The 14,795-nt window shown below is 38.1% G+C and overlaps 1 protein-coding gene across 1 annotated transcript in view; it reads left to right on the forward strand.

Moving 5' to 3' along the window:
• The first annotated feature begins 13,461 nt into the window (after positions 1-13,461).
• C20H8orf88 (chromosome 20 C8orf88 homolog) overlaps positions 13,462-14,795 on the forward strand; it is a 31,899-nt gene continuing 30,565 nt past the window's right edge. Inside the window, exon 1 of the mRNA XM_064476974.1 lies at positions 13,462-13,551. The gene's annotated coding sequence lies outside the window, so the exon portion shown is untranslated. The remainder of the gene's footprint in view (positions 13,552-14,795) is intronic.

Genomic DNA, 14,795 nt, shown 5'->3' on the forward strand with positions numbered 1-14,795 from the left:
TTGGGGGTATGTCTCCTGAAGCAAGGGAAACAAAAGCAAAAATAAACAAATGAGATGACATCAAAATAAAAGACTTGCATAGCCAAGGAAACTAGCAACAAAAGGCAACCTACTGAATTGGAGAAGATATTTGCAAACAATGTATCTAACAAGACTGGATAAAGAAGTTTATATATATATATATATATATATATATATACATATATACACACACACACACAACCACACACATACACAAACAATGGAATACTACTCAGCCATAAAATTAATAAAATAATGCCATTTGCTGCAACATGGATGGACCTGGAAATGTTCATTCTTGGTGAAATAAACCAGAAAAATACCATATGGTATCACTTATATGTGGAATCTAAAAATAAATAGATAAATAAAAGGACACGAACCTATTTACAAAACAGAAACAGACTCACAGACATAGAAAACAAACTTGTTACTGGGGGTGAGGGGACAGGGGTGGGAAGGGATAAATTGGGAGTTTGAGATTTGCAGATACTAACTACTGTATATAAAATCGATTAAAAAGTTATATTGTATAGCACAGGGAACTATGTTCAACATCTTGTAGTAAGCTATAATGAAAAAGAATATGAAAAGGAATATATGCATGACAAAACATTATGCTGTACACCAGAAATTGATACAACATTGTAAACTGACTATATTTCAATAAAAAATCTTAAATTAAAAAATATCTAATAAGGGGTTAATATCTAAAATATACAAAGAACTCGTACTACTCAACATCAAAAAAAAAAAAAGAAACAACAATGCAATTAAAAAATGGGCTGAGGACTTTAATAGACACTTTCTAAGGAAGACATACAGATTCTGGTCAACAGACACATGAAAGATGCTCAACATCACCAATATCGGGTAAATGAAAACAAAAACTACAAGGTATCACCTCACACACGTCAGAATGGTTATTATCAAAAAGATAACAAATAGCAAGTGTTAGTTAGGATGTGGAGCAAAGGGAACCTTTGAGCACTGTTGGTGTGAATGCAAATTGGGTAGATTCTATGAAATACAGTATGGAGTTTTCCTCAAAAAAACTAATAATTGAACTACCATAGGTTGCTGCAATTTCACTTCTAGGTGTTTTTGCTAAGAAAAGAAAAACACTAATTTGAAAAGATATGTGAACCCTATGTTCATTATAGTATTATTTATAATAGCCAAGACATGGATGCAACCTAAGTGTCCACAAACAGATAAATGGATAAAGAAGATGTATACATAGTCAGTGGACTATCACTCAGCCATAAAAAGAATGCAACCTTGCCATTTGCGACAACATAGATAGACATAGAGAGTATTATGCTAAATGAAATAAGTCAGAGAAAGACAATGACCATGTGATCTCAATTATATGTGAAATTTAAAAAACAAAACAAACAAACACGACAAAACAGAGATTCATAGATACAAAGAACAAACAGGTGGTTGCCAGAAGTTAGGATTGTGGGATGGGGATGGGTGAAACAGATGAGGGAGATTAAGAGATACAAACTTCTAGTAGAAAATAAATGTCACGGGGATGTAATGTATAACACACAGAAAGTAGTAAATAATATTTAATAAATTAATATAGGGAATATAGTAAATAATTTTAATAACAATACAGCAACAGATGCAACTAGATTTATCGTGATCATTTTGTGATGAATAAAATATCAAATAACTATGTTGTACACATGAAACATAAGATTGTAAGTAAGCTTTACTTCAGTGGAAAATAAGAAATTAATAGGAAAGGATTCATAGATTATATGATTAAAAGAAAAATAATAGTAAAGCCAAAAGACAGACCACTAAAACTCTTTTCAAAGTAGTACAAAGAATTAATGTTTTCAAAATGGGAAGGGACTGAAGGCATGAAAAAGCAATTCACAAAAGCAGAAATACAGTAATTAATAAACATGAACTTAAAATTGCTAATAATCAAATATTGTGAGTTAAAACAAAGAGATACTATTTTCACCTACCAACAAAAATGAAAAGAGCAGTAATAGTCCTGCAATTTTGAAGACATAGGAAAGTAAACACAAACATTCTTTGGCCTAGAAATTTTGCATCTAAGAATTTATTCTAAAGGTGTTATAGACAAGATAACAAATACATACAATAATGATTAACACATTTTTGTTTATAATAGAAGAAAATAACTAAGAACTCAATAGTGTGGAATAGGTGAAATAACTTCCAGTACACTTCCACTGTAAAACACAGGCAGTCATTAAAAATACGATGTAAATTTTCATCTATTTAATTGAAATTATTTACAAATATTGTGGGACAAAACTCAGATCACAAATTAATATGTATCGTCCACTTTTTTGAAAAAAAAAAAAAAGATTATACACGTTATGTATTTAAAAAAACCTAAGGAAAATTAAGCCCTAAAAGTCAAGAATAGAAATCTATGGATTATGGAAGATAATGATTTTTACTTTATTTCTGTACTAGATTAACTAATAATAGAAAAGAGTAAGTTTTCTTTTGATAAATAGATAAGAATGCTAGCTGACGATTACATCAGTATTTGTTACATTGTCATTTAGATTTGTGAAGAGTATAAAATAAATTTATTAAAATCCAAACCAATGATTTTCACTCATAAAACCATTAAGTTTTAAAGTTAACAAATTATATATTTAAGCTTAGTCCTATATAAATTTACAAATTTTAAATTAACTACATCCAAATTTTTAACACTTTATATTCAGTCTTATTTTAACTTTTATATTTTTATTGAAGTATAAACAGTGTTTCTGGTGTATAGCAAAGTGATTCATATCTTGTATTCTTTTTCAGATTCTTTTCCATTATAGGTTATTACAAGATATTATTCAACATTCAATTCTGTTCATAGTTCCTTATGCTATAGAGTAGATTCGTGTTGTTTATTTTATATATAGTAGTATGTATCTGTTAATCCTGAATTCCCAATTTATTCCTCCTTTACTTTCCCTTTGGTAACCATTAGTTTGTTTTCTACGTCTGTGAGTCTTTTTGTTTTGTAAATAAATTCATTTGTATTTTTTAGGTTCCATATATAAGTGATATCATATGATATTTGTTTTCTCTGTCTGACATACTTATGTATGATAATCTCTAGATCCATCCGTGTTGCTGAAAGTGACGGTATTTTGTTCTTTTTTATGGCTAAGTAATATTTCATTGTGTATGTGTGATATCTCACATTTTTATTCATTCATCTACCCATGGACATTTAGGTTGCATTGATGTCCTGGCTATTGTAAATAGTGTTGTTATGAACATTGGAGTGCATATGTCTTTTCAAGTTAGAGTTTTCTCCAGATATATGCCCAGGAGTGGGATTGCTGGACCATATGGTAATTTTACTATTAATATTTTCAGGAACCTCCATACTATTCTACATAGTGGCTGCACCAATTTACATTCCCACCAACAGTGTAGGGGATTTCCCTTTTCTCCACATCCTTTCCAGCATTTATTATTTGTAGACTTTTTGATGATGGCCATTCTGACCAGTGTGAGGTGGTACCTCCTTGTAGTTTTGCAGTTCTCTAATAATTAACAATATTGAGCATTTTTTTATGTGCCTGTTGGCTATCTTTATTTCTCCTTTTACCTATTTAGGTCTTCTGCCCATTTTTTGATTGAGTTGCTTACTTTTTTGATATTGAGCTGTATGAGCAGTTTGTATATTTTGGAAATTAATGTTTTGTCAGTTGTATTACTTACAAATATCTTCTCCCATTCTGGAGGTTATTTTTTCACTTTGTTTATGGTTTCCTCTGCTGTGTAAAAGTTTTTAAGTTTAAGTAGGTTTCATTTGTTTTTGTTTTCTTTCCATTCTAAAAGATAGATCCAAAAAATATTGCTGCAGTTTATGTCAGAGTGTTCTACCTATGTTATTGTCTAGGAGTTTTATAGTATCCAGCCTTCCATTTGGGTCTTTAATCCATTTTGAATTTATTTTTGTCTCTTGTGATAGAGAATGTGCTAATTTCATTATTTTACAGGTAACTGTCCAGTTTTCCCAGCATCTGTTATCAAAGAGACTGTGTTTACTCTATTGTATATTCTTGCCTCCTTTGTCATACACTAATTGACCATTAAGTACGAATGTTCATTTCTGGGCTTTTTATCCTGTTCCATTGATCTACCTGTCAGTTTTTGTGCCAGTACCATACTGATTTGGTTACTGTAGCTTTGTGGTATAGTCTGACGTCAGGGAACCTGATTCCTCCAGCTCCATTCTTCTTTCTCAAGATTGTTTTGGCTATTCAGGGTCTTCTGTGTTTCCATACAAATTTAAAAATTTTTTGTTCCAGTTTTGTGAAAATTGCCATTGGTAATTTGATAGGGATTGCACTGAATCTGTAGACTGCCTTGTGTAGTATGGTCATTTTAACAATATTGATTATTCTAATCCAAGAACATGGTATATCTTTCCATCTGTGTTGTCTTCAGTTTCTTTCATCAGTGTCTTATAGTTTTCAGAGTACAGGTCTTTTGCCTCCTTAGGTAGGTTTATTTCTGTGTATTTTAGTCTTTTTGAATGCAGTGCTAAATGGGATTGTTTCCTTAATTTCTTTCTGATATTTTGTTGTTAGTGCATAGAAATTCAACATATATTATATTGATATACTGCAACATTACCAAATTCATTGATGAACTCTAGTAGTTTTCTGGTGGCACCTTTAGGATTTTCTATGCATAGTATTATGTCATTTGCAAACAGTGACAGTTTTACTTCTTCTTCTCCAATCTGGATTCCTTTTATTTGTTTTTCTTCTTTGATTGCTGTGGCCAGGACTTCCAATACTATATTAAATAGTAGTGGCAAAATTGGGTATCCTTGTCTTGTTCCTGGTCTTAGAGGAAATGCTTCTAGTTTTTCACCACTGAGTATGTTGTTAGCTATGGGTTTGTCATATGTGGCCTTTATTATGTTGAGGTATGTTCCCTCTATGCCCACTTTCTGGAGAGTTTTTATCATAAGTGGATGTTGAATTGTATCAAAACATTTTTCTGCATCTATTGAGATAGTCATATGGTTTCTATTCTTCAATTAGTTAATGTGCTGTGTCACATTGGTTGATTTGCCAGTAGAGAATATCATTACATCCTCGGGTAAATCTCACTTGATCATGGTGTATGATCGTTTTAGTGTATTGTTGAACTCAGGTTGCTGATATTTTGCTGAGGATTTTTATATCTATGTTCATCAGTGATATTGGCCTTGTAATTTTCTTTTTTGTGATATCTTTGTCTGTTTTTGGCTTATGTTGGCCTTATAAAGTGACTTTGGAAGTGTTCCTTCCTCTGCAATGTTTTGGAATAGGTTCAGAAGGATAGGTGTTAACTCTTCTCTAAATGTTTAGTAGAATTTCCCTGTGAAGCCATCTGGCCCTGGACTTTTGTTTGTTGGAGGTTTTAAAATTACTGATTCAATTTCAGTATTGGAAATTGGTCTGTTCACATTTTCTATTTCTTCCTGGTTCAGTCTAGGAGATTGTACCTTTCTAACAATTTGTTCATGTCTTCTAGTTTGTCCATTTTATTAGTGTATAGTTGCTCATAGTAGTCTCTTATGATCCTTTGTATTAATGTGTTGTTGGTTGTAACTTCTCCCTTTTCATTTCTGATCATATTCATTTGCGCCCTTTCCCTTCTGTTCTTGATGAGTATGGCTAAAGTTTTATCAATTTGGTTTATCTTTTCAAAGAACCTGCTTTTAATTTCATTGATCTTTTCTTTTCTTTAGTCTGTTTTATTTCTGCTCTGATCTTTATGATTTCTTTCCTTCTACTAACTTTGAGGTTTTTGTTGTTTTTGTTCTTTTCTCTTTAGTGCTCTAGGTGTATGGTTAGGCTGTTTATGTGAGGTTTTTCTTGTTTCCTGAAGTAACCTTGTATTGCTATAAACTTTCCTCTTAGAATGGCTTTTGCTGCATCCCATAGGATTTGGATCAAGTGTTTCCTTTTTCATTTGTCTCTAGATATTATTTTATATCCTCTTTGATTTCTTCAGTGATCCATTAATTGTTTGGTAGCATATTGTTTGGCCTCTACATGTTTGTGGTTTTTGCAGTTTTTTTCTTGTAATTGATTTCTCGTCTAATTGCATTGTGTTTGGAAATGATGCTTGATATAATTTCAATTTTCTTAAAATTACCAAGCCTTGTTTTGTGGCCTAATGTATGAATTTATCCTGGAGAAGTTTGCATGTAAACTTGAAAAGAATGTGTATTCTGCTGCTTTCAGATGAAATGCTCTATAAATATCAATTAAGTCCATTTGGTTTAACATTGTATTTAAAAATTGTTTCTTTGCCAATTTCCTTTCTGATGACCTGTCCATTGATATGAGTGGGGTGTTAAGGTCCTCCACTATAATCATGTTATTGTCAATTTCTCCTTTTATGTCTGTTAATATTTGCCTATGCTCCTATGTTGGGTGTATAAATATTTAAAATTTTAGTATCTTTTTCTTGGATTGATCCATTGATCATTATGTAGTCTTTGTCTCTTAGAATAGTCTTCATTTTAAAATCGACTTTGTCTGATGTAAATATTGCTACTACAGCTTTCTTTTGATTTCCTTTCGCATAGAATCCATTTTTCCATCCCCTCACTGTCAATCTGTGTCTCTAGATACAAAGTAAATCTCTTGTAGGCAGCATATATATGGGTCTTGTTTTTCTATCCACTCAACCAGTCTGTGTCTTTTGGTTGGAGCATTTAGTCCATTTACATTAGGATAATTGTCAACATATATTTTCTTATTGTCATTTTATTAATTGTTCTGGATTTCTTTTTGTAGGTCTTTTTTTCCCCTTTCATCTTTTTCTCTTCTCTTGTGATTTGATGACTATCTTCAGCATTATGTCTGGATTCTGTTTTCTTTTTTTGTTTCTGTATCTATAATAAAACCCTGTAAGAGCACAAGTAACACACACAGAAACTGGTTTTCTATTCTCATGGTAGAAACTGCCTAGTGAGGGTGCATATACACAGACCCTAGCCTGGCCCTCAAGTAGGCCAATGCAACCTTCATCACACCCCAGACTCCATACCCAGCTGTGTCAGGAACTGACCCTGTCCTCGCCAACAGTCTGAAATGAGTTCTGGGATCCCTGGGCACTGTAGCTAGACTCCAAGGAACCAGCTCTGCCTGACAGTAGATGGCATTGACCCCAGGATCTGGCTTCACCTGCCACTGGGTGGGCAACAACCCCAGAGTCCTTGGGACCCTGACTATGCCCACCAGGGAGCCAGCACTAGCCCCAGAACCACCTAGGATTTTGCAGCTAGCCACCTCATGACCAGGCCCCACTAACAGCCAATAGCATCTTCACAAGCCAAGGCCTGGCAACCAATCAGACTAGGGGCTTCCCAGACCACCCATATAGTTAACCCGTCATAACAGAAGGACCCACGCAGCCCTCTTAAGGTGAACCCCTAGAGCATGCAGCTTGGATGATGAGAGGGGAGTAAACTGCTGGGATGCATAGCACACCTCCTACAGAGGGCCACTTCTCCAAGGTCCAGAAATGTAACTAACCTACCACATACATAAAATTACACATAGCATCTTAGAATGAGGTGGCAGTGGAGTGTACTCAGTTTTACTTAAAGTGGAACATGACTTCGAGGGACTACTACAGAAGCAGAACACAGAAAGTGCTGGAACACATTAGAAAGAATACAACATAGCCCCTAGTCAGAAAAATGGAACCATGATCAGGCATTCTTGAGAAAGTCATTTGTAAGTATACATATGTTATTTTAGAAGAAAAGAACCCTAATAATCACATGTGGCAGGTATGGTGCTAGCCTCACACCGTGTACTGTTTAATATCACAGGAACCTTAAGAAGCAAGGATTCTTGTTTCTGCTTTACCAGAGGAAACTGAGGTGCCCCTCCCATAGATCTTTAAAAGATTTTGAGTAGGACAAGCATCTGCATTCAAAACAAGCACTCCCAGATGATTCTGATGCTGGTTTTTCTATATTAAACCTTGCTGAAAATATATACAACACTTATTTACATACACTTTCTCTAGCATTCACATTTTCTCATATAAAAAAAGCTTTGATTGTATCTGAATAATAACACTATTTCTTTTGTTTAGCTTCTATTTATGACCTAGCTATACTTGTGCCTCTATGCAATTATGAAACACTACAGCTATTTCCATGTTCATGGTTTGCAAAAATTACTATAAAGTCTAAACTTGTATTTATTAAGTGTGGTTTTGGTGCATATGCACATATTTATGTAGTAAGCACTGAAGGAAAAACCCTAATATTTACTGAGCTGCCTTACATATATTAATATTTAATCTCTATGTCATAGTTACCATGATTCTAAGAAGTCAGAGAGGTTAAATAATTAGGTAAATGTCTCTCAGTTTATATATGATGGAGCCAGTTGGCGTCAAACTGTCTGCCTCCAAAATTTATCTGCTTTCCACTTCAACATGAGATTTTACTATGCTTTGCTTTGTGGAAAGTAACTTCTGACTTTTTGTGCCCCCTGCTGTTCACTATGTGTAACTCATCTCTGGAAAAAAAATATTTGCCCTAAGTATTCATTTCACAAAGTTTAAAAAATATTTTTTGATTTTGATATTATATCAAACTATTAATTTTATAGCATTTTATCTTAACAAAATATTATTACATTTATCTATTTTTTATAATTGCCAGAATCATAGGAAAACTAAGGGCTATTACATATTAAATATAAGGAAATTGACATACAATGAGTTATAATTAACATAACTTCTTTTTCTTATAATAGCAATATTTATTAAAATGATTGTTGAATAGCACAAAATCCTAAAAAAAAAAAAGGTTTGTAAAGGCTTTAAATTTTAAAATTCAATTTACATGCTCAGTTACAAATTTAAATAAATACTAAGGTTCTTTATGTTTGATAAATGCACATGTATTTGACCTTAGGTGGAATACTACATGAAAAACAGAAAAATAAAAAGCCTATATTATTTTGGGACTGCCCCCACAGAATAAGTTTTCAGATAGGGTAAAGATCTATGAGTACAGTTTGTAATTTAACAGGTGAGAGTCTTTGATCTACCACAGAGGTAATCTTCAGTTTTGTCAGTGTAACTAAAACTCATTTAAAGTAACTTGCTAAATAGGAAATGATCACACACATTGAGCTCACTGAATTTTTAAATGTCTTATGCATATGTGTAATGTTTGGATACAGAACTACTTTAAGTTCCCAGTGTTCAAATAAAATTTTCTGAAAAACCTTGTCACAGTGCTTGATATTCTACATCCAATACACTATTGGCTTAAGATATTGGATATTTAAATAATTTTGGACAAACTGCGTTAAACTTTTTATTAGTTATTAAGCCTTCAGCAAGAATAAGCTTAGGAGATTTGTAAGACTTCCTTAGATTATGTAATGCCTTTTTTTCTGGTTTCATCCTATACACCTACCATATGACTCCTTTCTTAAAAGCTCCTGCCTGCCACCTCCCATCCACACGTCCCTTTTTACTCTCCCATAATGCAAACTTCAGCACCTGGTTTTCATTCTTCTCATATGATTTAAATGTCAATGTGAATGGCCGAATACTCTGGCCTGGACTCAGTTTTTTATTTCAATGACCTTTATCTCCATTATACGTCTGCTATTCACATCTGTAGCTGCACTCTGAGTGCTCATTCTTAGAACCACTGCATCTCCGAATTCTTATACTCAGCTATTCACTCTCTGAACTATGCTTCCTCCACTTTTTGTACTGCCGTTCCTAAATACCACCTTCAACACTTGCAATGTCTTGATGATTCAAATCTATCATCTTCTGTATTTACCAGTGAATCCCGTAACCATAAAGATTAATGTCACTACATATTTTTTATCTTTACCTTCAATTGCTCAAAACTGCTTGTCTTCAGCTCTCTGCAAATTTCCCACCGATACTATTGAAAGTTTTAGTCCTGAAGCCCCTTACCACAGTTTCCTCAGCAGACTCCCTCCCTCTTACAGTGTTTTTTTTCTTATTTTACCTATTCTTACCTTTCTTCCTTCCCTCCACCTACACTGTAGATTAATCGCATTTCCTCATTCCCCTCAGGGAACTCACACTATGTTTTCATTGTTTCTGAGCTCCATCTGGCTGCTCTAGTCAACAACGGGCATCACCATTTTCATTTCCCACTCTCACACACTCTACATCAGTGCTCCCTATTCTTTCAAGTATGTGCACTTCTGTTTCTTCCTGGTTCCTTCCTATCTTACTTGTGGCTCAAATCAACAGTGCCTGTAAAAATCTATGAACTGGTCCCTCTGCTTCTGTTTCTGCTTTGCCTGCTGCCTGTCCCTCTCATCAATCCATTTGCCACATTGTCACTTATGTGATTATTTTCCGAATGCCCATATCTTACACCCTACCTAAAGTCCTTCAACATCTCTCCATGTCCTTATAAAGGAGATAAAAGACCCTCCACCCTTCTTTAGCCTAATAATTGAAATGCTCTCTGATTTCAGGGCATTTCAAGTTTTCTTGGGCAGCATAATTAATATCAAATACTTTTAAAATTGTTCATTAACCTGTTGTCAAGCTCTTTTTATAGAGGTGTATTATGAGTTCTAGATTATCCTTGCAGATATCAATATTTCTTGCCAAATCAACAAGAGAATTTTCAAAGTTTCAATGTGTTTATGTAACTTACTCTTCTCCATCAATTGGTTGTCAAAAAAAAAACTAGGAGTCTACTTATTAACTCTATTTAAAATTTATCTTTAACTCGAAGTTGATTATTGATTTTGGTTTGAAAAAAATTTTTTTCCAACTCACTTTTTTATAATAATTTCTATTTATTTCATTTAGTAATATGTACAAAAGAATTATGTGTGTGTGTGATTGTATGTTACTACTGGATATATTCCTCAAGAAGAAAACTTGTATTTTGACTAGATTAATGAGGACTGAATCCTACAACTACAATTTTTTTACATCTAGGGGTTGGAAGGATTTACTGACCCCATTGTCCAGAGACTTCTGGTGCCTGATGACACAGGACAGGTCCTTATCATGACACCTCCTCTGACCTGCTTTTTTTAGTCTCTGATGCCAGGTGAGCTGTCTCAGTGGAAGGTAGGAATACTCCTGGAAGCCATTTCTACACTTAAATAACTAGCAATAACTTGATTGTGGATCAAAGTGATTGTGAAACTTTACACCTTTTAAAATGGTAAATCCTACCGTATTACTATCCCACTTAAACCTTTCAATGCTTCCCACTGCTCTTAAAATAAAATCCAACCTCCTTACTGGAGCCTTCAAAACACTGTAGGATTTCAGCTTTTCCTATTTCTCCAAACTCATCTCCAGCATTCTCTTGCTTTCTACGTAGCCCAGCCATATTGTTCTTACATCAGTTTCTTAAATAGACTAACCTTTTGTTTTTTTCTTACCCCAGAAAATTAATACCTAGAGTTCCCTTTCCCTAAACACCCTTTTTCTCTTCTACATCAGCCTTCAGGCCTAGCTTGGATGATCCCTTTTCAGAGAGGCATTCCGTCTTCAGTTGTCCCACTCCAGTCAAGCTTTCCTTGCCTTTACAAAGCCTTCTTTTGCATGCTACTCGCCTTTTGACTCTTCTTTCTAAATACTTCTGGAATGCGTTAAGTTTTCTTTATCAGCATCCTTTCGCTAATGTTCCTATTTATAATCTGTATGTATCTGTGTGTTTGTATAAAATAGCTAGCTGTTTGGATACCTCAACTTGAATAATCCTGTTATAATCTCATGTTTACAAGTCCCAGTCCGCACTCATCGCAGCCCCCCAAACCTGTTCTGCCTCTTGTATCCCTTGTATCCCTTATGTCTCACCACCTACCCACTTGTTCACTCAATTAAGAAACCCAAAGAGTCACCCTAGATTCTCCTATTCACTCCTTCTACCCCAGCTGTCACGAAACCGTTGGGTTCATTTCATCAGCATCTCAGATCTGCCCTTCTTCGTTACTTCTCTCAGACGTCATCATGTCTTACTGGAGTGACTGCAGACACCTTCAAGGATGCCTTTTTGTGGCCTGTCCAGTGTTGCTGTGTCTTGCGCTTCCCCCTAAACCACCCTCCATGGTGCTGTCAGAATGACCCTTCAAATCTCCAAAAAGTTATGAAAGATGCAAAACCGGATTCACGTCCGCCTCACCTGTTTCATTTCCCCATTGCCGTTTCCCCAACTCCAGCTACTCCATACTCGACAAGTTCGTCTTCGTGCCCCTTTGCGCCTCCTCTCTCCTCCTGCCTTCCTCCCCCAGCCAACTGCGACAAAGCAGGCGTCGAGCGGCTGCGGAAGTGGCTCCGACATTCCGGCCCGAGGGTCGGTTTAGGAGGCATTCCTTGCACGACGCTCCCAGCCCGCAGCCAGCCCGCCCCAGCGGGCCACCGGGCCGAGCCCCCGATGACCGCCGTCCTGCCCCCCGTGCTCTGCCCCCACGGCCCCCTGCCCAAAACAACTGGCAAGACTGACCAACAGAATAAAGGTGATGATTAAAAACGAAGGATTCAGATTCGGATGGAGGCTCTTCAACCAACTTTGCTCCCGACAGGACGGCCGTCTGAGGGAGAGCATGGATTCCTGACTGATGTTAACCGTTTCTCCAACCCCCTGACTCCCTGACAGACCGAAGCCCAGCGCCGGTTAGCCTCCTCAGGCCGGGAAGGCGGCCGCTCTGACGCGGGGGGCGCCCAGTCGTCAGCGCGCGAGCGGCCCGGCTCACAGAGGCGGTCCCCCTCACAGAGCCGGCCCCCCTCACAGACGCGGTCCCCCTCACAGAGGCTGCCTCCCTCACAGAGCCGGCCTCCCTCACAGACGCGGTCCCCCTCACAGAGGCTGCCTCCCTCACAGAGGCTGCCTCCCTCACAGAGCCGGCCCCCCTCACAGACGCGGTCCCCCTCACAGAGGCTGCCTCCCTCACAGAGCCGGCCCCCGCCTCAGAGCCGGCCCCCTCACAGACGCGGTACCCCTCACAGACGCGGGCCGCCTCACAGAGGCTGTTTGGAGCCCGCTCCCCGGCCCCGCGCAGGCAGCTCTCCTCGCACCTCCCGGTCCCGGGCACGCAGGACCGGCCGCTGTGGTCCCCGAAGGCAGACTGTTACTGCGGGAGCGGCTCGTCCACGACACGCCACTCGGCACCTCGGAATGGCCTCCCGCGGCCTCCCCCACACGACGCACAGCTCCCGGGGGGCGCCGCGCCGGCTCCTGGCGCCCAGCACGTCCCGGGGAGTGCGCGCCGCCGGTTTAACGGTCCCGCCCCCGCCGGGCTGCGGCCGCGCTCCGGGCCGGGCGCCCGCGGCCCCGCCCCGCCCCCGCAGCTCCGAGCGGCCGCCGGCCCCGCCCTCGCCGCCGCTGCCCCGGGGCTCCCTCGAGCGGACGCGCGGCGGGAGCCGTTCCCCGACCGGCAGCGGGGCACTCGGACGCCGAGTCTCGGCCGAGCGTCGCGGCGCTGCTGCCCCGAAGTCCTCCCGGATCTTGAGGCGGTAGGTGGCCGCGGAACAGGACCCGCACGGGGGACAGAAGTCGGGCCCCGGGCGGTGAGGAGGCGGGTGGGCACCGCCGACGAGGCGGGACCCCGGGAAAGTGGAGGTGAGGGAAGGACGCTCGGAGTGGGTCGGGACAAATCGGGCAGGGCCCCCTCAGGGTCCGCAAGGTGGTTCCTGCGGTGCGAATTGGGCGAGCAGGTCGGAAGGGAGGGGCGGGGTGCCGGGGGTACAGCCCGCCAGGGGCTCGTGGCCCGGGGGTCGTGATAAAACAAAACAGAGCAAAACACACAACTGAAACTTCCAAAAAAGTAAGTGCACATCGTCGTGTGTCCCAGGACCTGGTCCTATGTAGAGGGGTGGTTTGAAGACCGTCTCCCACCCCCTGGCATTATCCTAACTAATTTTGGGACACAGTGTTTGTTTCTGACTGCTTTTTTCATTAATAATAAAATAAATAATAACTAATAATGAATTACAGGAAATTATATTTAATAAGAAAGGAAAACCCAGTAGGAATAAAGAACCAAAAGACCTATGTGGTCAATTCACAGAAGGAAATTAAATGATTCATGAACATATTTGAAGATTAAGATTAGCAATTTGTATGTAAGGATATGCCTTTTTTAAAAAAAAGATGGCATATAACATACTAGTTTCAGGTGTACAACGTGATATTTGTATGAGTTTCTAATTGCTAGTGTTTTAGCAAAACTGTAAAAAAAAAAAAAAAAACCTGTAAAAGGACAGTTGTAACAGTTACGACAACCACAAACCCTCATTACCTGGACAGTTTTATCCCACCTGAATGTTAAATTGTTTGTATTGAAAGATACTTAACAAAGAAAAACATTTTTTGGTCGAAAGGCATCAAGTGGAAAATATAATGGAACACTCTTGGCTTATATCTTTTTGATATTTTAGTTTTAATTTTTCCTGAGTATGGCAACCTGATTTGTGCAATATAAAAATGTCTTTCAAAAAAAAAATCTTTCATCACCTCATCACCTAAGTCATAATTAGTTTATCTTTTACTCTTCTATATTTTTTTAATGTTAGTTTTCATCTATCACTTTATCATTTTGTGATGTTTACTTACAAGCAGCATTTGGCTTTAAGTAATCCTAACTTTGTGAGAGAAATATTTTGAAGTTGAAAATTGAGATCAAATCCTGATTATCATATGGGAAATATACATGACATAGGTGAAAGCATGATCTTTTCATTTCTTCTCTCAGCTTATT

This window comes from Camelus dromedarius, chromosome 20 (assembly GCF_036321535.1).
Source record: "Camelus dromedarius isolate mCamDro1 chromosome 20, mCamDro1.pat, whole genome shotgun sequence".
Taxonomy (NCBI): Eukaryota; Metazoa; Chordata; class Mammalia; order Artiodactyla; family Camelidae; genus Camelus; species Camelus dromedarius.